At 36.2% G+C, this 26,600-nt stretch overlaps 1 long non-coding RNA gene across 4 annotated transcripts; it reads right to left on the bottom strand.

The window, feature by feature from the left end:
- Positions 1 to 962: 962 nt before the first annotated feature.
- LOC114281783 (uncharacterized) lies at positions 963 to 23,609 on the bottom strand. 4 transcript variants are annotated; one of them, XR_014340360.1, is made up of 5 exons: positions 23,389 to 23,590; positions 22,024 to 22,119; positions 14,406 to 15,313; positions 14,122 to 14,278; positions 963 to 2,006 (listed from the first exon to the last, which is right to left on the bottom strand). It is a non-coding gene; the product is annotated as an uncharacterized LOC114281783 (long non-coding RNA). The 4 variants fall into 4 exon arrangements; XR_014340359.1 differs by lacking the exon at positions 963 to 2,006 and adding an exon at positions 17,013 to 17,111 and having other exon boundaries at positions 13,869 to 14,278; XR_014340361.1 differs by lacking the exon at positions 963 to 2,006 and having other exon boundaries at positions 13,869 to 14,278; positions 14,406 to 14,452; positions 23,389 to 23,609.
- Between the last annotated feature and the right edge of the window lie 2,991 nt (positions 23,610 to 26,600).

Here is a 26,600-nt window from a genome sequence, read left to right as displayed (position 1 = left end):
TTTGAAATTGAATAGGTGCAAACTGTTGAAACAGTTTTGAATCTGTCTGGGAAGAAACTAAATCTATACAAGGTAATTTGTTAAACCAGGTTGAAAATCTGTTTGTATCTACTTGGACTAGTTTGGAAAAGACACATTGGGTGGGAGGAAAAAAATTGAATTCAATTGGTGCAAAATTCAAATCTTTTCCTGCAAGAATTTTTTTTTTTTTTTTTTTGAAAAATTCAAATAAACTTTGTCCAAAAAATTATTGCTAGGACCCAATCCACAAACCGTACTCGGCCTGGCTCAATCAGCCGGACAGACGGACGGCAATGATGCACATGTGTGGTGGTTTGAGCCAAAACCCACTTTGTCTATAACTCCTCCCTTCTACAAACTTGGGGTGGCCCCCAAGTTTGTCCACCTAGAGCTTACATACTCACATAAGCTCTCTTAAAGTTTCAATGTGGGACAACCATTTTAAGGTAACCCACATTTAACTCTAATTTCCCATTTCAACGAACTCGAAAACGACGTCCACTTCCCATTCACTCATAAATGGCTATGATACCATGTGGCAAGAAACACGTCACCTCTTTGGACCCACCCCAAAAGACGTGGCCCCCACTCAAATTTGGCCTCAAAGTTGGCCCAAAATAAGCCTATAAAAACCAGAATTTCCAACAAAACTTTACTCTCTAATTTTTACCCTATTTTCTATCTCTAGTGTTCTATCTGAATTTCTACTCTAGTCTCTCTTGGCTCACACTGATTCGAAATTTGTACTGAAACAAGGTTGGGTAGGATTTTGTTCTATTTTGCTATTTATATATCCCGGTTGACATTCTTAATGAAATAATCCATTTTTACATTAATTAATATAGTATTTTGTAACCATGTTGTTGCTTCCATGACTTGTTCTTGAATTGTTCCAAAATATTTCATGAGAAATTTTGGTATTAAAATTATAAAGCAAATTATGTTATTTGAATTTTGATTGCATTTAAGATGTTTGTAAAAATGCCTAGTTCGTTAGAAATTTAAACAAAAGTTTTTTGAAACTATATTTTCATTGCATTTAGATGTTGAAAACTTGTGATTGACTTAACATGTTCACAGAAGATTAATCCCAAAATATATTTAGTGATATTCACATGAAGTAACTATAACTTGTGGTTGGGACCTCCCAACTATAATTGCAGGGTGATAAGCACTTACCACTAAAGAAAAGTGTAAGGCCTGCAAGAAGACAGGTATATTTGATTGTTCGGCCAACCGGGCAACATATGTAGGAATGGAGCTACGGATAATTGTAGAGGCCACTTCAGCACTGCCCATAGCCGTATCAGCATTGGTTATCTGCCGATCCTTCAAGGCGGGTATGGGGATGATTAGGGATTCCACGGCCGCTATCTCTGAGGCAAACGTTGGAGACGACACAGCAATAGTGGAAGAATCTAATCGGCTCTTCTTTCGAATCTCTACTGATTAGTTAGGACACTTACCTGATCTCTGGCCAAAGGTTGGGGGCAACGTTCTCAACAATGGCCATGATAAGAGAAGAAAATGAATCATCTACCACCACGATTGGTGATCGTTAGGATCGATCAGATGCAGTAGGATCAGAAACAACCTGGGAGGCTGAGGGCGACTCAGTAGCCCTTTGATGCTTTCTGGCAACAACAATCTCACAAAAAAAATTGGGTGGCATGGCATGATGTCTGAAATAGTAGCCTCTAAACTACATGACTCTTCTTCAGGTTGTTCTTCTTCAAGTGCTACTTCCTCGATGTTCTCCCAAAGATGAGGAAGAATATAAAAATCAAAGCCACCGTCAGCACTAAGGTCTATACCGTCAGTCACGATCATGGTACCATAGTAAGGGATGTAGGAAAGTAGCACGTGGGCAGCCTGACCTTGGCCTTACTGTTCTGGTGGCCCTTTGTATGACCAAGCTCGTTGTATAGAAGGGGGGAGGTTCACTTGATCTTCCCACTCGCTAGGATTAGAAAAGACCTCAGGAGCTGCAAAAAATGACAAGAAAGCATTAACAAACTAAAATCATAAAGGACGACATCACAGGCAAGTAGAAAGACAAAGGATAACTTGGTCAGCCAGTGACCTTGAAGATAGGTCAAATTCGATTAGCACTAGGAGGGAATTCCCAATTCCCCTCTATTATTACAAACAAATCAGTGACATCCTTGCTAGAGTCAAGAAGCATCTGAACAAAGTTGACGCTTCGCTAATCTGGGCTTGAAGTAAAACTTCGACCTTTCTTTGGAAGTAAAGACAAAATTATAGCAATATCTAATCTCCAAAAGGCCTAGATTGATCCCTAAGATATCGTTCAAGGCAACCAAGCCCATAACTATTCTAAAATAGTAGGGCGAAAGCTATGAAGAAGGTACCCCATAAAAATGAAACACCTCTTTGAGAAGAGGATGTAGGGGGAATCGAACTCCCCCCTAGACTATGTTTATCAAAGGGAGACCAATTCGTTCCTCAGATCCCTCCGAGATACAATCACTAGAAGTAAGGAGACGGATGACAACATCATCATGAATGTTATATAGAGTTCTAAACTCCGTAATACTTTCCTCGGACTCAAAGAAACATCTCAGGCAATTCATGGTGAAAATAAAGGAAACCACAGACAAAAAAAAAAAAAAAAAAAAAGGAAAAAGAAATTCAAAATCACAAGGAGCAAACGAGAGAAAAAACTTACAAGGATTATAGACTAAAACTTCTGGCGAAGGATAGAGGAATGCGTATAGGGTTTTGAGAAGACGATGAACAAGGAGGTGAAGGGCAAGAGACAACCCCTCAGTTAATATGTAAGAAGCAAAATGGCACACTGGAAGGCGAAGTGACGAGCATCATCATTTAATTTAAAACTACTCAAAAGACGCGTGTCACAAGCAAGGGTATCGGCCCGGATTCCGACTAGACCAGCCACGATGTCTTCGGCAATCCGGCATAAAGGATCGCCGAAAAGGGACAATTGTAGAGGTAAAAACATTGACCCAAAGCCTAGGGGTAAAAGCATTGGCCCAAAACCCAAGCCTAGCCAAGCAGGATAAATCAAGAAAGCCCAAATCATCACTAGGTCCATAGATGAAGAGACAGTGTCACGTGACCAAAGCTTAAGTAAAATCGCCTTTCAGAAGGAGATCTGCAGAAAGCAAGGATGCATTTCAATCCATTTATAATCAACGGCGAGGACCACAATTGTCAAAGATAGGGGCATAGGTTTAGCCTACCCAAATGACACAACTATCCAATGATCTAAATCCAACAGGCGAAACAATTGGCAAGTTGGCCACAGACATCTAAACTGATATAAGTCTCCCACATCAAGGTGATCCAGCAATAAAGGATCAAAATGACCTGGCCAGTTGCCTGACCAAAGCCTGGTAGTAAGCAGAGCCCTTGGATTACGATGATCATCCAATGGTCGAAGCCCAAGACGATAGCATTATAAAAGGAGGAATAAGAAAGGCAAAGAGGGTAAAAAAAACAAGTCTTTCTTCTCAACAAAATACAATATGACTGGTCACAATTCTAACTTGACAGTCGAAAGGTCCTCCTTACTCACCCTGGTCGAGAGTGATCACTGACAAGTTGGTTTATGTTTGCAGAGTAAAGGAAGAAGCACTTCATCTCGCTTTCTCTGTGGAGAAAATTTCTAGCTTCTATAGAATCCATTTTGCAGTCTAAGTTTTCACCGGTTATTGGCCCCATCCTTTTTGTTGCTACTTTGTGGCAAATTTGGAAAAACTGAAATCTTTTAATTTTTGAAAACAAATTTACTCCTTGATAACACAATATTTATAACATCCAAAGATTTGCTTCTGAAATAAAAGATGTTTTTAAATTCTCTATTGTTTATCCTTCAACTGATTTGCTGGTTATGTGGACTCCTTCCTCTACAAGAAAATTGAAGATGAACATGGATGGCAGCTCGGGAGGTGACCTAAACGATGGCGATTTTTTAGGGCAAATCTGTAATGAGAAAGGAATTTGGCTTTGCGGCTTCAACAAAAAACTTACCAACTATTCAAGCATTGAGGCAAGAATCTAGGCCATTTACCGGGGTTTGACAATTACTTTTGAGAAGGGCTACAAGAATCTTATCATTGAGACCTATTCTGTAGAAGCCATTGACATGCAGAAAGAGAAAGTTGAGGTTATTTCTTCTCTTCTAAGTTTGGTGGAAGACTCCTCATCTGAAGATGCGGCTACACAATTCAACATGCCTTGAGAGAGGGCAACATGAGTGCTGATGGTTTGGCCAAGCTGGACGCAGATTAAGATAAATCGCTGATTGTCATAGAAGACCCCCAAATGGGAACCACAACCAAGTTATGGCTGATTTGATTAGAAAAAGCTACCTTACTAGTGGTTCTTAGTTTCTCTTTTCTTTTTTTTGTTTGCATGTTCCGTCTGTTTTTCATTTTCCGATGTACCAAGAAAAAAAAAAAAAAAAAAATTGTGAATCCTCCAAAAGCTACTATTGAATTTTGATTGAGGGGTTACACCTATCTTCAATGTGACATGGAGTAGCCAGTTTTTGCTCTGTAGATCCTTCTCATCTCTTCTCTGGGTGCCTCTATTTACACACCACATTTAATTTCAAGGCACACCATTAATTAGTTATTTTTTATTACAATAATGATCTTACATAAAATGACCAAAATGACCATAAATGAATATCAATACACCCCTCACACACCACCACTCTCCGCTGCCTGATTCTATCTCTGGCCATCGTTAGCGAAGCCCAGCCACCATCGCAACACCCACAACCTCCTTACCTCGCCGGCGACCCCTTTCCCCTATGCAAACCCTTCTCCCTGTTGATTGAAATTCTACTTTCCAAATTCAAGATCGACTCACCTTGATCCTATGTGTTGTCAAGAACAGAGCGTTTGATTCTCGGTCTGGCACTAACCCAACTAAATCGAAATTATTAAATGAAGTTTCGAGTACTAGCATACAAAATTTTAGATTTGCCATTTTATTGTTAACATGCCCGACTTTATTCTCCCGGGGAGGGGGGGGGACATGTAACTTCTGCTAGGAAGCAATAAGGACAGTATTAAGGGCCTGAGTGTTTGGAAATAAAATCAGTGACCTGAGTGATTTGTAGATCAAACTTGTACATATAACTAGACTTGTATATATTTGTATAGATATTTGTAGAAGACATTCTATAATGTTCTTGTAGCTTGTAAGAAGGCTTCCATGGGAAGCTTCTACATGACACTTTTTTGTGTGTTCTAGAGTGCACCTACAGAGCCTATAAATAGGAAAGGGACTCATTTGCTCCAATCAATCCAAGAGTTGTACAAGTCCCTTTAAAGTGAATACAAAGACATTCTCTCAAACTCTCTTTGTCTTCTTACTTATCTTTCTTGAAAATTTGTGAGTTAGGCTGACTTAGCATTACCAAGTAAGACTTGTCATTGTCTAAGTGCCACACGGATGACTTGGAAATAACCAAAGCCGTGACATGTAGCCGGCAAAAAGAAAATGTCCAAGCTCCTACAGTTCCCTATAGCTATAAGATATTTCATACAAGGAATAACTTATTAGTTTAAAAAAAAAAAAAAAAAAATTTTGTTAACTCATTTACTTTTGTTTTGTTTTTTGTTTTTTTTAATAGTCCACTTCATTTTTAATAGAGGCACAAGATAGCCTTGACGATGGTGCTTTAACTGTATTTGAGATCGATGGTGTTAGGAAGAGATATCAGCTCAATCATTTTCATATAGTGGTTGAAGTAGAAATATTGTACAATAAAATCATGGAGCATCCGAACAGTCATATATACACCCCTCTTCCAATTTTCCAAGTCAAGGAGGATAGTGGCAACGAGTGTATGGAAGAACTGCATTTTGTTGCCATACCTCAAAGGGGAGTTACAATTGAAGATTTTTTGAAAACATCATCAAATAGAGATTCACTGTTTGATTCCCTCCATTCGGATCAATATAAGAAACTAATGAAGGAGATTATCAAAGTTGTTATTAATCTAAAGGACATAAGTGATTTAACAATCAAATTAGATCTTCAAACTGTCATATTATTACATGACAGATGATTTCTTCAACATTGTATTGCCAAATTTTTTGGTGTCAAAATTTTCAGTAAGTAGAAATTCTACTAGAAAAAATGATTTATTTATTTACTTATTCGTATGGATTTAATTTTTATCTTTATGTACTGTTATATAGGAAAGCAAAATAAGGTGTTAGGTTTTTGTAATTGACAATCCTATTTGGTAAAACGCTTTTCAGTTGTAATTTTATTCGATCTTTTATTTCAGTGAGGCTGTGAGTATTTAGATGCAAATCCAACCTGAATTGTGTTTATGCAGAGGAGTTTGTGATCTTAATCCTATCATGTTTGCCACTTCGCTGACTATGTCGCGACATTTCAAAAGTTTCACTTGCTTGCAAAAGTATTGGGACTTGTTTTTTTCCGCCCGAGCAGCCATTCTTGTGCTCGAGCGTAGACCCTATTTTAGTCTCACGCGTTTTAGTCACTCCGCTCGAGCGGCCATTCTTGCGCTCGAGCAAAGATCACGGGTCTGTTTACTATAAAAGCTGCAGTTTAGTCAGGTTTTAGGGTATAGTTTCCAAATCTTCTTCTTAGGTATTAAGGTTTTCTTCTAAAGCTTTTTTGCTTGTTTCCTTCGATATTTGTGAGAGTTTAATCATGAATTGAGTGGATTATATCAAAGGGTTTATTTAGTTTGTTTTATTCACTCAGCAGCATCGATATCAGTCTTCGTCCTCGTATGGATCAATTTGATAAATGCCAACAACTTTGATATTGGCGTTGGTGGGTTCCGTGGAACATGAGCCTGAAGCTTTGGTAGATTCCAGAGTGGCTCATCGTCGTGGATTTGACATCGGCATTGTGGATTCAACGTTGGGCAAGACAATTTCGAGATGAAAACGGGGCTGGAAGAGGCACATAGGTGTCGGTTCGATTCGAGCGTGAATTCGCTAGGTAATTGAGAGTACACTTGTGTAATTCATTTGTCTTCTTAGTGGATTGTTTTGTGGCTTTGGCCCGTGATTTTTATCACAATTGGAGTCACTCCAATTGTGATTTTTTCACGCAAAATCGTTGTGTCGATTTTTCTTTGATTGTTTGGTTAGGATTATTATTTACTGTTTAAAATTAATACATAATCACAAATCTATATGTCTGGGATTTTAGATTTTTCATAAGGTAATAACTCCCTCATCATAGTTGTTGGCATTTATCAAATTGATCTATACGAAGACGAAGATTGATATCGATGCTGCTGAGTGAATAAAACAAACTAAACAAATCCTTTGATATAATCCACTCAATTCATAATTAAACTCTTACAAATATCAAAGAAAACAAGCAAAGAAGCTTTAGAAGAAAACCCCAATACCTAAGAAGAAGATCTGGAAGCCGTACTCTAAAACCTGACAGAACCACAACTTTTATAGCAAACAGATCCGCGATCTCCACTCGAGTGCAAGAATGGCCGCTCGAGCTGAGTGACTAAAACGCATGAGACTAAACAGGGTCTACGCTCGAGCGCAGGAATGGCCGCTCGAGCGGAAAAAAACAACTCCCAATACTTTTGCAGGCGAGTGAAACTTTTCAAAGGTCACGACATAGTCAGCGAAGTAGCAAACATGATAGGATATGGGCACAATTCAAGTTGAATTTGCATCTAAATACTCACAGCCTCACTGAAATAAAAGATCGAATAAAATTACAACTAAAAAGAATTTTATCAAATAGGATTGCCAATTACAAAAACCTAACACCTTATTTTGCTTTCCTATATAACAATACACAAAGATAAAAATTAAATCCATAAGAATAAGTAAATAAATAAATCATTTTTACTAGCAGAATTTCAACTTAACGAAAATTTTGACACCAAAATATTTGGCAATACAATTTTGAGGAAATTGTCTGTCTTGTAATAATATGACAGTTTGAAGATCTAATTTAATTGTTAAATCACTTATGTCCTTTAGATGAATAACAACTTTGATAATCTCCTTCATTAGTTTCTTATATTGATCCAAATGGAGAGAATCAAACAGTGAATCTCTATTTTACGATGTTTTCAAAAAATCTTCAATTGTAACTCCCCTTTTAGGTATGACAACAAAATGCAATTATTCCGTACACTCGTTGCCACTGTCCTCCTTGACTTGGAAAATTGGAAGAGGGGTGTATATATGACTGTTCGGACGCTCCATGATTTTATTGTACAGTATTTCTACTTCAACCACTATATGAAAACGATTGAGCCGATATCTCTTCCTAACACCATCGACCTCAAATACAGTTAAAGCACCATCGTCAAGGCTATATTGTGCCTCTATTAAAAATGAAGTGGACTATTAAAAAAAACAAAAAACAAAAAACAAAACAAAACAAAAAAAGTAGTGAGTTAACAAAAAAATAAAAAATAAAAAATTTTAAACTAACTTATAAGTTATTCCTTGTATGAAATATCTTATAGCTATAGGAAGCCGTAGGAGATTGGGCATTCTCTTTTTGCCAGCTACATGTCACGGCCTTGGTTATTTCCAAGTCATCTGTGTGGCACTTAAACAATCACAAGTCTTACTTGGTAATGCTAAGTCAGTCTAACTCACAAATTTGCAAGAAAGACATGTAAGAAGACAAAGAGAGTTTGAGAGAATGTCTTTGTATTCACTTTAAACGGACTTGTACAACTCTTGGATTGATTGGAGCAAATGAGCCCCTCTCATATTAGACAAATCATTGATTGGAGCAAATCAGTGGCTTGAGTGATTTGTAGATTAGACAAATCACTCAGGCCACTGATTTTATTTCCAAACACTCAGGCCCTTAATATTGTCCTTATTGCTTCCTAGCAGAAGTTTCATGTCCAAAAAAAAAAAAAAAAGTTTCAATCTTCCAAGAATACAAACCATGGTTCATTTTTATATATTTTCTTTATTCCTAGAATACTACATTGAAGGCAAGCTTTCTCATAATGTGGTGGAGAACAAAGTCGGGCATGTTAATAATAAAATGGCAAATCTAAAATTTTGTATGCTAGTACTCGAAACTTCATTTAATAATTTCGATTCAATTGGGTTAGTGCCAGACCGAGAATCAAACACTGAATGGAACTCATTCCACCCAAAACTAAAAACTCAGGTTTGCTTCATGTTGACCAACAGTTCTACTTGAATTAAATACTTGGTTGCCCACTAAAATGTTTAGAAATCCCTAACCATAAAGTATGCAAAATACATGGTCAAACTCTTTGAAATTAAGTTAAAGAGACATCCAATAAATATATAGAAACAATATACTTGAGACTTCATCTAATAATTTCTAATTTGAATTTTAAGTCTCCGCTTAAAAATTTTAGTAGGGTTGAGCATGGGTTGGTTGGATGGGGTTCAGTTGGGTTAGTGCTAGACCCAAAACCAAATGAACCTAGTGAGTTATGGAAATTCCAAACCTAGAACCAAACCAATGAATGAACGGAATCAAACCAAATGAACCTAGTGAGTTATGGAAATTCCAAACCTAGAACCAAACCAATTAATGAACGGAATCTAACCAACCAAAACTGAAAATCTTCAGGCTCCCATAGTTCTACTTGCATTTTATAACACTTCAATTGTCCACTAAAATTTTTGCAAATACTCAAACATAATGTCAACAACACATGCTATGCAAATGATTTTTGCACATGGTTAGAGCCAAGGTAATCAAGACAAATCAAGAATATTTATATCTATAATAAATATTATATAATATATACATGGGGTTGGTTCTCAAGTTGTTCCACATTACTTGAGCCCTAAACCAAGAACTGAAACGACCACGTCAATTATGGGATGTTTTGGATCCAGAACCAAATAGTCCCATAACGAACCAACCCAACTATGAAAACCTGATTGGTTCATTTTGCAAGTTCATCTATTCATTTGCGCACCTCTACTTTTTGTAGCTCAATAGTCTATTGTACAATTTTATTTATCTTTTATTACCTTTAAAAGGCATTACTGAGGCCTGCCTTGATGCTCACCTCGAGGCGAGGCTAAGGCAAAACGTCTCAAGGCTTTGATTTTTAGGCTTTATTCCCTAAAGGCTTGTGCACATAGTCTGAGACATGCGTTTTAGGTGCATCTTGTACACCTTTTACGTATAAGCATGTAAGGAGTACGCATATGAAGAGTTTGTCCTAGGGTCTTTTTAAACTTACTCTAGTAGATGGTTTAAACATAAAAAATAAAAAAGAACCCATTTTACAACTATATTCTATAGGAAAAATTAAGTAAATGACTAACCAAGAAAAAACACAAAGTTAATGCTCAGTGAAAAGCTCAATCACCAAAAATAAGAATACCAATTTCACTTTCAATAAAGCAAAGCTTCATTCTCTGCAATGAGCCTTGAGCATAAAAGTATTTACACCTTTATATTTAATTTTGATGTATTAATTTATTGTTTTAAAATATTTACTAAATATAAAAATTTGAAATTTGAAATGCTTACGCCTCAATGCCTTAAGGCTTACGCCTCGCCTCATGAAGGGGTAAAACACCTCACATTACGCATTCACCTTTAAAAACTTTGCCTTTCTTAGATTAAATGTTCGGTATTATTTGTTAATTTTCAAAATTCACTTGACGGGGGCTATGGTTTTGGTCCATAGGTTGTATTGTATGCTAAGTTATGGTTTTATGAAGAATTTGTACGATCTAGATTTTTTCAACCAGTCAAAGCACCTCAGTTTCTATTTTTGAAGTTTTAGACCAAGTTGAATTAGAACCCAACAACCTACATATGGGACATGCATGTCGATAAGTCTAATCAATAGAATTGATTTCCAAATTTTTTTAGAGAAAATTTGAAACTTTGTATAATGTATGGCAACCTTGCTTCAGGTGCAGTTCTGAAGGAATGAACTCAAATAAAAACCTAAAATATTCTCCATCTTGTTCCTCTGAATCCTTCTCCTTACTCATAAAGCCAGGCTATTTTTTAGGAGTTAAATCATCAAAGCTTTCAAAAAGAGCCCCTATTAAATGCTTAAAACACCAATAAAACAAAACTCTTTCCCCGACCTTTTGACATTTTGAAACACATAAAATAGTACGAAATCCAACAAGCTCACGGTTTGAAATCAAACCAATTGTAGTATTGATTTTAACTCAATAAGCCACCTAACTTTTCATTACTTAATCAGCCATAAACCCCAGCTGCGACAAGCATTTCTGTAAGTTTCTTAATCTTCCCCACATGAGTTTAGTATTAGATCTAGTATTATAGTGATTCCAAAGCACTTGATCCTACATCAAAACCAAATTATTTAACATGAAATTACCAAAAAGAAGAAATCAATGCACTAAATTAGTTTCTATTTAACAAGGGCCTTTGGCCTAGTGATTGTGCAGCACCACTTTGCAGTGTGAGGCTTTGAATTCAAATCTTATGGAGAAGAGTTTGACACTCTTTGTGGTTCCCCCTTCCCTTAACAACTAACATCTAACCCCAACTGATGTATAAAACAATATAAATAACAAATAAATAATTGGATTCTATTTGTTTTTTCAGCATCTTTATGATGGACATTTAGGAACACACCATGGGTCTTAGCCAGTGAGAACACCACATGAGTGAAACAGTGTCCATTTGGTTCATCACATGAGTGAAACAATTGAACTTTGGGCCGCATATTGCTTAAAACAAAAACAAGGTTGACCTTACAGCAGTAATACTTTTTATTTATTTAAATGTTTAAGACCAAGAACAAGACAAAAAGTTTCTGCTATTTTGTTCACTAGGAATTTTTAATTAAACCACCCACTTGTAATTATAGTGTTCAACAGGCTAGCCACTAGAACAATTGTTCCAAGGAATGGGAAAACAAATCTTGGCCAATGGGTTGGGCCACGAAAATGGATTGGATCCAACAAAATATCCAAAAAAGTTAACTCATGAAATGGTCAGCAAAAAATGGTTCTTGGCAGAGATAAGTAATTAAACTGATCAAAATGGGTCCATGTGCCCGACCTGTGTACAGCTAAATCTGTCCAAGTATAACTTGTTTGCTAATTGGGCAGGTTCAGGGTTAATCCATTTAACCACAAAACCCATCTTCACCTAACCCCACCCAACCCAACCCAACCCATCCATATGTCACCCTTTACCTAAAAGGCTTTGAGATAACATATACCTAATAATAAAAAATTACTTCTTTCTTTCTTTCTTTCTTTCTTTCTTTCTTAACCTCGTCTAATGTACAGTGATAAAGGTAAAGTTTAACCCAAATCATTTACTCTCAACTAATCGGCACTTACATGCCACTCTAAATACTTACATTTTCAAAATGCCACATCATGAGTATACAAAGATTGGCCCCCTCTTTTTACAATTTCATGAGTACATCAACTTTTTTTATATCTTAAGAATTTTTATCTAGAAAGAACCATGTTTGTGTTAAATTACTATGTACTTTTGTAACATTTTAATAACAAATATAAGATATCAATAAAAAGTGGACTCTAATTGCGTAAAGAAAAATTTATAATCATTGAATTGTTTATCTCCTACATGTGCAATGACCATAAATGTTATTGTCAGTTTTTAAAATTGGTAAAATAAATAAGGATTGGCATGTATTTTATAATTTTAAATTAACATGACACCACTTAACCTAACGATATTTAATTTAAACATTGTAAAATAAGAAAATAACTCTTACTGGTAAAACAAATAAGGATAGACAAGAATTTTAAGAAATTATGTTAACTTACCACTACTTAACCTAATGAGGTTTAATATAGTTAATTTTTAAATAAAAAAGGAACAAATAAACATAACGATCATGAGTATATAGTAGTAATCAAGGTTGTTAAAATCAGGATCCTATGTTGGATCGTTGGAGGTGTTTATAGGATCGGATCGTAGAATCGGATCGAGGATCGTAAGATCCTACCGAAAAAGACAAATTACATAATAATTTAATTTAAATAAATATTTATTATAAAGTATACACAAAATGAGCCTATATTTTATTAAAAAGAAGTGAAAATATTGTGAAAAATATAATACTCTATGTAAAATGTACATATAATAATATACAATAGAAAACTCGATGGTAAAAGTTTTGTATTTTATCAAAAAAAAAGGTGAAGAAGAAGAAGAATTCTATAACAAAATAATTCACAATCTACAATAATGCATAAAAAGCGAAGAAAAAATATTTAATTAAGTTGGATATGAAAATAGATTAAGAACTCAAAAGAGTAGCTTAACCGAATGATAAGATTTGTCGTTAGCATCCCTGGTGGAGCGGATTCAAGTCACAAAAATAATCTCTATAAAAATTGGAATAAAGTTGCAATCATCTTACCCTCGTTAGACTCCGCTAAAGCTAAGTTTGTTTTTCCGACTATTTAATTTTCTTAAATTACCGCAATATTTGAATGTTTGTTTCCTAGTTTGTTTTTCTTAGTTTATTTGATTCAATACGACTTAATTTTTATCATTTATTTTGACCACGTAAATTGGTATTTAGACAATAAACATAAAATTTACAATAAAGTATGTCATACAATACAAAATAAGGCTTGTAAATTGGATCAGATAGGATCGGATTCGGATCGAGATTCCATGATCCTATAAGATCCGACTACCAGGATCGAAAGATCCTACCTATAAGGAGATTTTTACACGATCCGGATCGATTGTACTTAAATGGATCGTAAGATCGTAGGATCGTAAGATCCGAATCGGGATTCTGATAACCATGGTAGTAATAAGCCTATCAAAGCTAATAAACCATCAAAATAATTTATACATATGAACATATATTTATGTCGTGATTCATAATAATATTATCATAAATTTATTAAAAATATTAATTTTATCACGTGCATTGCATAGGTCAACCACTAGTTATAATATAATAACTGCGTGATTACCTAGTCAAATTACAAGGCTGATCACAAATGAATGGGAACTAAAACATGTTCAATATGAACACAACAAACATTGTAATTTGCATCATTTGACCAAATAAACAATAATCCAAGTGTTCTTAAATGAAAAGCCATTTTGATTAAGAAGATTCACCTTCACCACAAACTTACACAAGCAAGGAGATGCATCTATCAAGGAAGTGAGGAATGGGATGCTTTGGTCTTCATATGCAACAGCTTACAATTCCAACCGCTTTAAAATTACAAAATTCTGGAAATATGTTGGGGATGAGGTGACTTCTCTGGGAAACCTAAAAAATGTTTGACAACACACTTATTATTGCTGCCCCAGATATGTGGGTCTTTCATGTGCATATATAATAATGAGAATAAAGGACTAAAAAACAAAACTACCACACAATGGTTATGCAAACTAACCAGAGAATCCAGGTCCAGTACAAGTGTCTCCAGCTGAGAGAGCACACCTGAGCAACGGTAAAATGTTAAACAAACTAAATCCGTACAGTAACAACCCCCAATGGATACTTCAGAGAGCAGGGGAACATTCTTAAGAGGATTGTTGATCATGTATGGCCCATGGTATTTAAATGATATGAGATTTGTAGCCAAAATCTCAAGATTTTGTAAACTGAAACAGTAGCTAAGCTCCAAGTACTTCAACTTCTGAGGACCATCTATTTTTAGATTAACCAAAGATCGTGAATGCATCAAAGACAACTCTTCAATCAACGGACAATTAGATAAGAAATGTGCAAGAACGTCTTCTGTCAAATCTACCAATTTCGAGCAGAGGGAAGTCAAGGTATTAAAGCTTAGAACACCAAATGGGCTTAATGGAAAAGTGCATGAATCCTCAAACTGAGAATAGTCAAAATATCCTCTCAGGTCGAACTCAAGCTTTTGAACTCTTTTTTCTTTCGCAAAGTTAATTCATCTATCAATGACACATGCAAAATTCTTATCCAAATCAAAGCACGCTCTAAACTTTTCTATATTGTGGCCCTGATCCAAATTGAAGACTTTGTTTACCCAACTTACATACTTAGTCCTTTCAGTTTCAAGTGACATTGTTTCTATTTCTTGTCTCATGCTGGCCTTTGTCTTGGAAGCATCAAAATTCAAACTACCCGTGAAAAACTTCCACAAATTTTTCCATTTAAGGGAAAGCACACTAGTTCTTGCTGCTTCTTTCATTGTCAAGATGGCAATGATAATTTCATTTGGCAATGCACTTAGCTGATCCTCCATGTAATTGCCCTTCTTGCAACGATAATCATTGAAAACAAAAACTAGTGACACTTTGTTCCAACATATCAAGCATTACTCTGAAAAATAAAAATAACAAAATTCAAACCCACCATGCAACACAGAGAAACAAAAGAAATATACTAAGAAACTTGAATTATACTGGGTTGACATGGGGCGGGGCAAATCGTCATATAATTTACAACTTGTGCAACATATAATTAGCTTAGCTAGTTTATTCATTCGAACTCTCCTTTGTAAGAGTGCGATGTTGTAATAATGTGTATGCCTTCCAACCCCACGTCTTTCTCCTTTTTATTTACTTGCTTATGTTGGTTAGTTTAAAAGCATCATGTTTTGTAAGCGTACTTCATGTTTGCATCCACTTGTATTGCATGCACCGAGACTCGGTTCATCATTCTAACTTGCATTGTCGTTTAAATACTTCTTTGAAAAATGTGCTTAAACCGCATGCTATCAAATTGATTAATACGCCATATTAGTAGCCGAGCCTAGTAATTGCATATCGTGTGTGTTGCATTAGTCATATTGCATAGTTGGGATCATGCATTATTCTAACCCTATCATCTTTTTAGTTTGGAGTACTAGGTAAGCCTTTATTCGCTTTAGCCTATCGCATGTGTGTGATTGTTACCATGTTTAGCATGTTTGCCATGAAGCTAAATGCTTAATTGATAAAATTGCTTGAATGCTTGTATATGAAGGCTAATTGCTTGAAATTGGAATAATTTAAGTAATGTTCTTATGTGATCACTTTTTTAAGTGGTGCATATTCAAAACTCTTTTCGAAAACAAACATGAATCGAAATGTTCCAATTCTTGCAATTTAGTTTATACGTGTGTTTGCGCATCAAGTAATGTTAGTCTAATAACCAGAACAAGAGTATATAATGTAGATAAGAAACACATCATGATTAGTAAAGGCCGATCTTCGATCGAGTGAGCGGGGTTACTCAATTCATGACCTTCCCCTCTCGTACCTAAGTTCCCGAGCCTAGACAATCTTGGTGATGACGGACACGTGACCTTTTGACACGAGTCATAGGTTTCCTAGATTTCCCAAAAATATTTAGGTGGCGATTCTGTATCTGGCAAAGCAGTTCATTTTTGGCAATTTGATTCAAAATTGATTTTCCAAAAGATTTGCCGGATTTTGACTCTGGTGTTTATCTATTTCACATTTGGACTCTTTGGTGTTTATCTATTTCACATTGCACTTGTGAGATCAGATTCAGAAGCGTTGGAGTCCGATACTGTAGGGCTTATTTGTCTTCCGAGAGGGGGTACGAAAAGTCAAGCTACACCCATGGCATTTCTCTTCGATTTTGGAAATTCATGGAAGAAACCAAGTGTATGATCATGCAGTCTAAAAAATTACGCCATTCACATCAATAATTTGCACCAATTCCTTCAATTTTGGATGTAAAACAAATCAAACCTTTGAAATGAATTATATATACATAAACATACAAGATTGAACTTTAAATCTGCAAATCCCATGAAATTTCCTTTCGATTTTGAAGACTCATGCATGAATTGAAATGTACAAGAACAAATGTTGTTCATGAAATCATGCATGCATGGTGAAGTTATAAGGTAATTAATTCAATTCTTCCATGAATAGACTTGTATGCCTTAAACTCCAAGAAATATGAACAAAACTCCTAATACTTGTGAATTCAACTCAATTAAACTTGTATATAGGAAGATGCTGAGTAGAGAGGCTTTAATTTCAAGAAATTGGAAAGAAATGTTTACCTTATTTGATGATTTATGAGAATTCAAAACAAACTTCAAGCTTCTTCTAGTTCTTCTTCTTGTTAAGTTGTAACTCTCTCTCTCTCTCTCTCTCTCTCTCTCTCTAGCAAGATATTTTTGGTCAAAAAAAAAACATGTGGCTGAGTATGAGCTCAATACATTGGCTTATAAGTTATAACATATATATATATATAGACACTAGGATGGCTTATTACATCCAAACACCACCTAACGAATCAAATTGAATAAATTTTTAATTAAACTCCCCAAATAGTTCTAAAAATTCCAATCAACTCATCTATGTACACCATTTCGGTTTCTGAATCCATTTAGGCCGTCAATTTCAGTTGCAAGGCCATAATCACACAACAGATAATTTCCCAATTTGGACAGATATGCACAAATAAATCATATAATCATTAATTAGCACATAATTCAATTAATATAATCATGACTTGCATTTTAGGGCCATTACACACTAACCAATATTTATCAAATTTTTCCATCATTTTTGCTGCCATTGTTCTAATCACTTCAATTTCACTAGAGAGCATTTGAGACAGTGTCATCCTAATCTCATATAAAGCTAGGAAACAAACATTGGCTGTGGGATACTTAGTACCAGAAAATAACTCTGTGATAGAAAAAAAAAATATCTTAAACCTCCCACTGATCTCTCTAGCAAACTCGCATTCTTCTTTACTTAGCACGGCCTTATATTGGGGCTCTCTATTTTTCAACCGAGAAAAAACATCCTTATACAATAAGGCAGTTTGAAGCATCAAGTATGTTGAATTCCACCTAGTTGCACAATCAAATCCTAATTTCTTAATATGTGGATTATGCAATTAATTGATTGTTTCTTCAAATTTTTCTTATCTTTTAGGTGGTGTTGTCCAATAAGCTAGACTTTCCCAAATTTTCTCAACATCCACTCATATGACATCCAGTCGATCTTTGACAATAAAAATATGCGCACAACAACGCATATGAAATAAAGTACCACCCAACAAAAGCGATGTATTACTCATCTATCAACATGGTAATCATGGCATCATTTGTGGAGCAATTATCAACAGTAACAGTGGATATTTTTCTGTCAATATTTCAGTCCATCATACACTCAAGCAAAGTATCCCAAAGAACTTCTTTTCTGTGTGGACATGGAACATAAATAAACCTAAAATACAATATTCATAAACAATTATTAATAACATGCAAATTGAACTGAATAACATAGAACTTTTAAATAATTTGCAAATTTACAAATATATATCTCAAAATGCGACTTTGCAATGCCCATGAATCATCAATAAAGTATGCTGTGACGGCCACGAATCTTTGCTTTTCATTATTAGCAGTCCACATATCAGTTGTGATTGCCACCCTACTTTTATTTTTCTTCACCAAATTCAATGTCTTCAGCCTCTCATAATCATAAAACTTTAAAATATCACTCTTTATTGTATTTCGAGAAGGTACTTTAAACAATGGTTAGAGTGCTATTGAATATTGTTTAAAACCAACATGATCTACGATAGAGAGAGGATATTCATGCAATATTATGGCATGTGATAACTCTTTCCTAGCAAAATCTTGACAAAAAATATAAGAATTCATTTTTGGACTCTCTATTAAAGTTGTTAGTTAAAACTTTTTACCTCATGTCCATCACTTTTTTCCTAGTACAACTCTTATAGTGATCATGCAAATGCCTAATTCTATTTTTTGAATGATGCTTCTTACAATAATTACATATATTGTCTTCCACACCCCATTGACTTGTTTCTTAAAGTGTTCCCACACTGTAACAACCCCGACCTGTGATTAACTGTTAAACCATGATTAAGAATGCTAACTGAGTAATTAAAATGAAATCTTGAGTTAATTGCATGTGTTATATGGTATTTGAGTTTCTATCCGTTTTGTGTAGAAATATTTGTCAATGTGTTTGTTCTGCTCTGCGAATTGAAGGTCTTATCGGCATCCGATCACGAAATTGACTTGGTTTCTATGTTATTTAAAATTTTATGATAGGTTTAATTAAAATTCGATTCGGAACGAATTAATTAAGATAATTAGTGTCAATTTGATTCGCTTAAGCCAAGTTTAATTGAGTCTTCTTAATTAAGCCTATATAAGGCATATGAGACCTCTAGAATACATTTTACACTCATTTTCATTCTTCTTGAGCTTCCAACGTGTGAGAGAGAGAGAGAGAGAGAGAGACCAAGAGAGATTTGAAATCATCAAGGGCAATTGAGGAAGATTTGGAAGAATTAGCTTGGAACCTCAACCAATTAGCCACCTAGAGCATAATTGAGCATCTAAGGTAAGAATTCAACCCTTTAGCTATGTAATTGAGCCAACAAATGCATAGATTCAAGGGGTCTAAGTGTTCAAACATGAGAATTGAGCTAAAAATAAAGGAATTTAAGTCATATCATACATGCATGCATAATTCATGAATTTTGAGTTTTGATTTCAACAAATTCTTACATGCAAGGACCTATTTTTGTTCAATTATGGTAGCTCATTGTGGTTTTGCATCTTAACACTTCATTTGTACATGTTTTGGAAGATTTGAGTTCATGACAACACATCCATGAGGTGTATTCAAGTTTGGTTTTAAAGAATTTATTTGCTTTTAGGCCTTGATTTTGTATAATGATCTTTAATTCATGATGTTTAATAAGTTTGCAAGTGTTTTCTCAAGTTTTGGGGCTCAAAGGTTGTGTTTTAAGGCTTTGAATTCGAGTTTTGAAGCTTGGGAGCAAATCTGGAAATTCCAAAATTCTACTTCTCCGCTCGAGCGACAGAACTTGTGCTCGAGCAACCACTCTTTGATTTGCACTTTCGATCGAGCGACCAAAAGTTGGCTCGAGCATAAAATGCACACTCCTAGAAGTTTACACATTTTGCAGACAGCTCGAGCGACCAAAGTTGCGCTCGAGCAAAGATCTCAGTCTCACACTCGAGCAACCGTCGAGTGGCCATCGAGCTGAAAATTCACACGAGTATTTTTGCAGAAGTTTACAGGCCGCTCGAGCGACCGAAGTTGCTCTCGAGTGACCACCCTTATATGTGAACCTCCACTGGAGCGAAAGAAGCTACGCTCGAGCGAGGACTCTGTTTTTAACAAATTTGACTAAGTGTTGAACAGCATGTTTTGGCATCTTCATTGCATCCTAAGCATTTTGAGGCCATGATGAAGCCATAATAATAAAGATAAGGACTAGAAATACACTAAGAACGAAATGAAATAAGTACTATCCAAGTGTGTTTCAACATGTGTATCTGTTATCTGTTATATTTATCAAAAATATGTATATATGCGTGTAGATCACGCACCGTAGGCTACCTGGTTTTCTGCTTTGTTAATCTGCTTTATCTACTCTATCTGTCTGTTATTGGAGCCAACTGTGAGTAATAACTTAGTAAAGCTATGTTCAACTCTATTCATTTTCTGTATGATACAATAAGATCTATTTTATGAAATTTTATATTCTATACAATAAATAATTGTCCAATTTCTGACAAATATTTGTGGCATCGTTAGCACATGGCCCTTGCCCAAGAATAATAATAGCGTGGTCTATGAGCACAAGGCCCTTATCCGGGGGTAATAATACCGTGGTCTCATGGCCCTCGCCCCGTGGTAACAATATAGTGGCTTAAGTATGTTATCTGTTCCTAGTACCGGAGGTTCCTTTATGGAACTGGTCAAGTATGACCTTTAATGCACTGTATCTGATCTGTTAGCGCTAACGGGTTTACCACATATGACCCTTTGTGAAATTGAACAAGTACATGCTTCTGAACTCTGATTCAAAATATGAATTTGTTTCTGCTTTCTGAAATTGATATAGGACATCATTAATTTAACCATTTACTCTGTTATTATTCATTGGGCTTTCGCTCACTATTTATATTATGTATGTAGTTGACCAGGCCTAGAGTTGATGGCCTAGAGTTCCGTTTGTCAGCCAGCCACAGGTTCCCGATTGTAGAAGTCAAATTTTGTGGATCATGTTAAGGGCTTTTGCTTTTGTTTTCGTTTATCCGTACACTAGGCTAAGTTCCTTTTGTTACTAATCTGTATGGTGATGCATGACTTAGATAATTTTGATGTCATATGTATATATTGAAGTTTTAAATTTTTTTTGTCCCATGTTTGTCAGCACAGCTCAATGGACTATATATGTTTTATATTTGCTTCTGCAGGCCTTTATTTTGTGATGATCTGTTCAGAAACCTTTGGTAATCCCAGGATTATTGGCCGATTACGACACTAAACCTACAGGGGTGGGTTTCAGTCGTGACACACACAACACTAGGTTTTCTTTTAGTTCCTCCACAAGTATTAGGCTCTTCTTCTAAATCAATAACATTTTGATTAGAGAGGGGAGACGGTTAGTTGGTAGGTGAGTTGGTAGCTGGTGATGATTGTTGTGACGCCTCGCTCTCAAATGATACTTGAGAGTTAACTAGTACTTGAGAGTTAGCATCTGACATTTTTAATCTTCATAAAAATAATATGAAATGAATAAACAGAGGTAGCAAAATTACAAAGCAATTTTTTCTAACACAATTCTAGAAAGATATGTAGCAATTTTTTTAGCAATATCAGCATATGCAGCAATTCTAGTAATGTTAACAAACTATATTGAATTAATAAATGATCATCCTAGTAATAAATGATCCTCCTAGTAATGTTAACAAACAAACAAATAAAAAAATGGATTGAATTAATCATATTATACAATCTGAAAACATATGCAGCAATTCATTCAGTCAAAACACAATAAACTAATGGCTATGGAAATGATGTGATCAATCTCATGACAGCCCATTATACAAAGATAACATATCTTTAAAATGCAAAGACCATCCAACATTCCAAGTGATATAGAATGAAACTAAGTAGAAAATAATTAAAAGCAACAGGAAAATAATAGGCCAACACCCCTAACGTAAACACTAAGCACATCCAAATATCCTAATGAAATACCTCAGAAAGTAGAGCAACAACAACAGCAGATATGCAAGGAATATCTTCAGCAAGTTGGAAGATAACACGACCTGTGAAAACTTCAAGATCCTTCAACTACAACCAATACAATAATGATATTTTCAATCATTTTCCTCCGGTATATTATAATTAGAAAATTAAAATAAATGAAAATTAGAGTGAGAAATAGTACATATATATATATACACTAGTGAGGAGGCTGCATGTAAAGTAATATTGAGTTGTGTCCAGCACATTGTAATAATACCATCAAGGAGCTTGGACCGAGTACTTAATTATAATAAAACGAACAATTCTATTACATAGAATTTCATATTTTGTTCATTTAAACTCTTTAATTTGGAAGGTAACACAGAATTGGAATGGCTGAAAAGCTGTTTTTGACTTGAGAACCTTGTTTTCTCCTCATTGATAATAAAAATGCATTCACAGTATATTCAGCACAGTTTGGAGAATCATTTAGCTGAGCCAAATCCACAACACTGAAAAAGTAAGATCTTTTTTATTGACTTATATGAAAAAAAGAAGCATAATGCACCGGATCTCCATGACACAGACATCATAAAATCAATTTTAGTTGAAGAAACAATAGTGTTATACATCAAGGTTCTCCATAGCCCTGTAAGAAGTGGGTCAAATCTTAAAGAACATAGATACACCAAAGTTATAACTCCCCATTATCTTCTTCGATTAGCAGCAAAAAATAAAAAATCACATTCCCAAATCAAACAATAAACTTCAACAGAAAATCAATTTTGCATAATTATTGTACAGCACATAAGAAGAATTTAAGAAACCCTAACTCTGTATAGTGAGAGCCCAACAAACTTCTATATAATATACCAAAATTAATTTGCATGAGACTAAGTTGTAAGTTAGATTAAAAAAATGTCAAGGATAAAAAACAAAGAACAAAAGAAGAGAGGGAAAAATCCAGTCAGTGTATATTTGGCTGGAAAAAGGGGGGACAAAATTAGGGCTACACAATTTTAACAAAAATATTCAATGAAATAAATAATTTAACAACACAAAGAACAAGAGAAAAAGTAACAAAAAATTGACAACATTTTCTCTTTCAACGAAAAAGGAGGACAAAATGATATCTATGTATATATGTATGTATGTAAACCCTAAATGCAGTGGCAGAAAAATCAACTGGTTTTCGACCAGCGAAGCACGAGTTGACCCAAAACCCTAGATCGAAACCAAAATCGTTGAAAATAGATGACGGAGAGGGAGTGAAAAGGCAGTGATTTTTGGATTAATAGATCAAAATTGAAAGAAGAAAACAGAGATCGATTAGTAGTTTAACGAGCGAGAGAGAGAGAGAGAGAGAGAGAGTACACTTTGAATCGGCGGTGAGGGAGGAACGAGCGAGCGGTGAGGGTGAGGAAGAGGGAGAGAGGCGATGGCCGTGTGTGAGGGAGCAGCAACTGACGGTCGTGTGTGTGTGAGGCGAGCGGTGAGGGAGCAGCAGCCGATGGCTGCGTATGAGCATAGCACAGAAAGAGGCGATGCGTTTGTGTGTGTCAACCAAACCTAAAATGAGTAAACAAAATAGACACACATAGATACATATATATATATATAGACATGCGTATAATAGTAATCTTATATATAGACATGCGTGTAATAGTAATCTTACTTTGGGAAAACGGGGCAGGGGTAGGGGTCGGGACGGGATTGGGATACGAATCACCGTACCTGGCCCAAAAATCATCGGGTATTTATTTTTTAATACTATTTTGGCCAGTTGGGAGAAATTTTTTGGAAAAAAAACAAATCTAATAGGCGTCGGGGGGGGGGGGTACCGTCAGGTCGGGTTCAAAGTGTCATCTCTAAACATAAGCGGTGGAGGAACCAACGGGTCATCCTTGGGGTAGGTCGATTGTAACTCTAATTCATGGGTCTAGAGGGGTTTCAGATTCAGTATGTTTGCCTCAGAGTTTGAGATATTTTTAGCGCCGGAGGTTTAGTCGATTATGGCAAAAGCAGCGGCGAAGATTAAAAGCACCCACTAGCACCAGTGTACAGTTGGTCAGAGCAAAAAATCGAATGAGTATTTTTGTTTGGCGCAGACAAATTCTGTGTGAGTAATTTTCTGACCACACTGTCCGCTTAGTATCCAGCTGGAGTGCACCGACAGAATAGATGGCATACGGCTAACCTGCAACAGAAAGAGAAGATTCCGGCGGTGGTTCGTCCACCTGGGGGCACTCCGACGATCAAGTCAGTATATCTCTCAAAGATAAATCAAGTGCTAAACTCAATGCTCAAAGCATAAAATTGCGTACCTTAGACCCACGTGGGTGCCTCTCTTTTATAGTTACCTCAATCCTAATTTCAATAGAAGCCTGACTTCTATGGATTCCTGTTCAGTACTTATTTTGGACTCCTTCAGAGATAAAGATAAACTCCCTAAGAGTTTTATCCTTATCTTGACTAAGTCTCCTCTTTATTCTAGGACCCTTGTCCCTTATCCGCTTTTCTCGGACTCCGATATCTTCAGAGATAACCTCGGCTTTAACCGAGATCACCTCGGCGTCATGACCTTGACACGTGGCACCTCGGTTGACACGTGGCACCTCAGCTGACACGTCGGTGTCACCTTGTCACGTGTCGGTACTCAAAAATATATCCCCACAACTGCCCCCTATTACCTCGGCATTCTGAGGTGATGGAACCTATATCTGTGCTTCCTTTCAGTCCGTCGGCTTAACGGCTTCTAGCCGAGATCATCATTTAAAGACTGACATGCCTTCTTTAAAGATCAAGACTTCTAAGTGCCCTTCTTTGTTTGTGAGCTGTCGTGCACAAACAACTCAACTGTTTCAGCCACGCGTCTTCTTCTTACTGGGTCGTACTTCGGACGCGCCTATAGATCGTTTTTGCGCTTGTATGTGCCGCCTGACAGATTCGTTTTTCTAGAGTCATTGATTTCCTTTTTGCCGTCGTTTCAAGTTTAATCAAAACTTTTTCTTTCCCCCGTCTTTTCACTTTACTCTTTTTCGTCTGAAGCTTTTTCTCTCTCGTTCTTGCTTTACCCTTCGAAATCCTCCATTGCTCAAGCTTCCAAAGCTCTGCAACCACCGTCGTTCGTTTTCTTCGACTAAGTTCGTGCTGATTCTCCCGTCCGTCGCCGTCGTCAAACCTCGGAAATATTCAACACCGGCTTTGTTCTTTCTCTGGTAATACACTTATTCCTTCTTATTCCAGTTTCTTAATTTTTTCTTGAACTTGTTGCCATTACTGCTTTGCTTAAACATTCAACCTGTGAATCATATATTTTGAGTATGTGATTTTGCCCTTGTCCATATCTTGAACATACGCATTGTTTCACCACTTCCCTGTATTTTTGCCACTGTTCTTGGCCCTATACTTCGTGTATTCTTTATGTGCTTGATAGACCATCTCTGTTCTTGATTCTGAAACTCGTTTTTGTTTCTGTTTTTTTTTATGTCTTTTCCAGATTCGTGCCTTCAGTTTTCGATTCCATAGACTTAGGTTTTGGGATTTGTCTATAGAACCCATAATTTAGGAAAAACTGAAACGAACTTCCTCTAGATCCATACAAACCTTTATCAAAGTGTACTTTTAGATTTTTAGCCGAGGTCCTTTAAACCTTCCAAAAATACTTCTTCCTGAAATCTGATATCTCTATTTAAGCCGACATCATGGGCATGTGGAAATATAGAGTAAACACCCCATCTAAACTAGAATTCTTTAGACAAGAGTTTGAAATCCCAGTCGATGTCCATCTGAGGTTGGCTGGGGATGATGACTTCATCATGCCTACTGATCATTCCATGCCCTTCCTTGTGGTAGCCTTCATTGAGTGTGGACTTCGACTCCCACTCAACATCCTTTTTCGTGAAATACTTTATTATTATAAGTTGAATCCAATGCAACTTTCCATCAACTCCTATCGAACCATTAATGGTATTATAGCCTTAGCAAAACAAGAGAACGCTAGGATCACATTAGCCGATATCCAGTATTGCTACACTATGTGTGACCTCAAAAAAGACACCGGCTACATTTACTACCTCAAGCCGAGGTCCACTGAAACAAAATTGTCGCCGACCTCCCTGACTCCAACAAAGGAGCTGGGGATGATTATTTCATTACTTCGGGGAACTGGGAGTTCGCCCCAGATGAAGACCTCCATCTCTTCCCTCTCCTTCGATCAGTCTTTGTAGAGGGCAATAGTAAGAGCCCTGCATTCATACCTACTTGTGTTTTAAAGTCTTACGTATTTTATCTATTTCTTAGTGTTTTCTTTTCTTGCAGTTGTTTCTAAGCCACCAAAGAACTTTCATCAATCCTTCATTCCCAGCAAGGATTTGAAGAGACTCTTGGACCTGCCAGTTCATAAATGAACGGCGCCTCTGCTTCTCAATCTTATTCCAACGTACAAGTCAGCTTTGCCCGACGTTCCTAGGAGGAAGAAGAAAAGCCTTTCTCCACCTTCTGCCACAACGCCACAGACCGCATCCACATCTCGGACAGACCAAGGGTCAACCTCTGATCCAGCCGAGCAACCGTCAACTTCAGCT

This window comes from Camellia sinensis, chromosome 9, assembly GCF_055761805.1.
Source record: "Camellia sinensis isolate YWXY chromosome 9, ASM5576180v1, whole genome shotgun sequence".
Classification (NCBI taxonomy): Eukaryota; Viridiplantae; Streptophyta; class Magnoliopsida; order Ericales; family Theaceae; genus Camellia; species Camellia sinensis.
This window is presented reverse-complemented; position numbering and strand designations above follow the sequence as displayed.